The sequence below is a fragment of the Elephantulus edwardii genome, unplaced genomic scaffold (genome assembly GCF_000299155.1).
Source record: "Elephantulus edwardii isolate Elephantulus edwardi_28Jun2011 unplaced genomic scaffold, EleEdw1.0 scaffold00009, whole genome shotgun sequence".
Taxonomy (NCBI): Eukaryota; Metazoa; Chordata; class Mammalia; order Macroscelidea; family Macroscelididae; genus Elephantulus; species Elephantulus edwardii.
Genome location: NW_006399759.1, coordinates 17523949 through 17526044, shown reverse-complemented (window position 1 = coordinate 17526044; position 2096 = coordinate 17523949).

The window sequence follows — 2096 nt, the reverse complement described above, 5'->3', positions numbered from 1 at the left end:
CTTCATTTGCTAACTGAAAGCTTGACAGTTTGAGTCCAGCTAGAGACACCTTGAAAACCCTGTCATTTATTTCTGAAAACTCAGTCATGATTTACTCCAATATACTCTACAAAGGATATTGCTGTTTTTTGACACACAAAGATGACCTTGAATCAGAATTGACTTGATGGCAATTGGTTTTAATTTAACAAAGAACACAATCATCCTGGTCCAGTTGTTGTGTGTCGTGGAGTCTGAACCAGCTCAAGGCCTTCCACTGAGTTTTCAGAGACAGTAAATTGCATGGCAGGAGATTGCCCATTCTTCTCCCATGGTGCAGCTGGAAGATTCAAACTACGTGCCTTTGGGATTGCAGCACAGTTTCTTACCACTTGATCACCTTGAACTCCCTCTTGGGCCACTGGGAGGACTGGTGATCGGTCAGCCCTGTTCAGTTGGAATCTAACCTTTAGCCAGCAGTTCAGCGCAGACAATGCTGAGTAAAGTTGGTATCAGGACCACCTAGCAAGAGTTTGGTTTTTTATCCAACTGTCTCCACATTGGGAAATTCAAGAGAACTAGGTAAGACTCATAACCCAGTCACATCCCTACTTGGACATAGTAATCTTTGCCATAGAAATTGGGGGACAAAAATCAGGAGAGAAGGGTTCAAATTCCAACTCAGGTATTTTCTCACCTTCAGTGCTTGACAAATTATGGATCTTCTTCAACCCTCCCTCAACCCCAATCCCTAAATCAGGGCTGGTGGCCTGCTTCTGCCAAGATTAAATGGGAACTCCGTGGGGGTGGTTGTTGTTGTTACTGGCATAAAAAGCACCACTTCCCAGTTCACTAATGTGGAAAATGTAAACGTCTGGATGCCAGAGGACAAAGTGCAGGCCCTTTCCGGCAGTCCTGACTCCCTCACTCCCATATTGTTGTGGGGAGTTTGTTTGGGTTTCTCTGGAACTTTCAGAACAATGGGTCCTGGGGGCTGGGTTTTGTGGCTATTCATAACCCTGGGGGGATGTGTTTGCTGAGTTCGAGGTCACATTCCAAGGGTGTCAGGGATGTTTACCTGGTTCTGGCCTACACTGCAGAGACCCAGAGCAGGGGCAGAAAGCACAGGGACACTACAACGTCAACCCCTCAGCCCTGATGCCCTCCTCCAAAGCCTCCTGTGCTTATTTTAACCTGTCAGCTGGTTCTTGAAGTCAGAAAATGCCAAATGCTGACTTATTTCTCCTCCATCTCTGAAACTGTACTGTATTGTCTAGTTTCAACACCATGCCCACCTTCACAGGGAGTGAACCCGTTTTAGGTTTTTTTTGGGGGGGAGGGGTTGTTTTGTTTTTAATATATTTCTATGGGCCCCACCAGTGCTCTGAGTAAGGAGCAGAACCCCTGGGAGAAAGCCAAGTCATGCCTTTTCTCTTCTCTTCTCTGCTCTTCACACTCAGCCTCAATGCGTTGGATTCATTTCTGCACAAACCTGACCCCCATGAGGAGTCTCTGGGAGGGTCAAGAGTTAAGAACTTCAGCTGATAACCAAAAGGTTGGAAATTGAAGTCCACCCAAAGTCATCTTAGAATAAGACCAGGGAAAGCTGTTTTGGAAAATGGAGACATTGTACTGGAGCTGCCAGAGACAGAACCGCCTCAATAACAATTGACTTGGTTTTATTTTTTTTTGTTCCCATGAGCCCCATGTCCTTGTCTCCTCCACATCCTCCACCACTACCAGCTCCTTTCTGGCTCACTTCAGCCTTGAGAGAGAAGCAGCTGAAATATAAAAAGTATGAGTGAGCTTTCTATGAAGATGGCGCCGAAAGCGAAGAAGGAAGCCCCTACCCCTCCCAAAACTGAAGCCAAAGTAAAGGCCAAGAAAGCCGTCCTGAAGGGCATCCACAGCCACAAAAAAAAAAAAAGATCCACACGTCACCGACCTTCCAGCGACCTAAGATGCTGAGACTCCAAAGGCAGCCCAAATACCCCGGAAGAGCGTCCACAGGAGAAACAAGCTTGACCACTAGGCCATCATCAGGTTTCCTCTGACCATGAAGAAGATAGCAGATAGCAACACATTTGTGTTCACTGTGGATGTCAAGGCCAACAAAC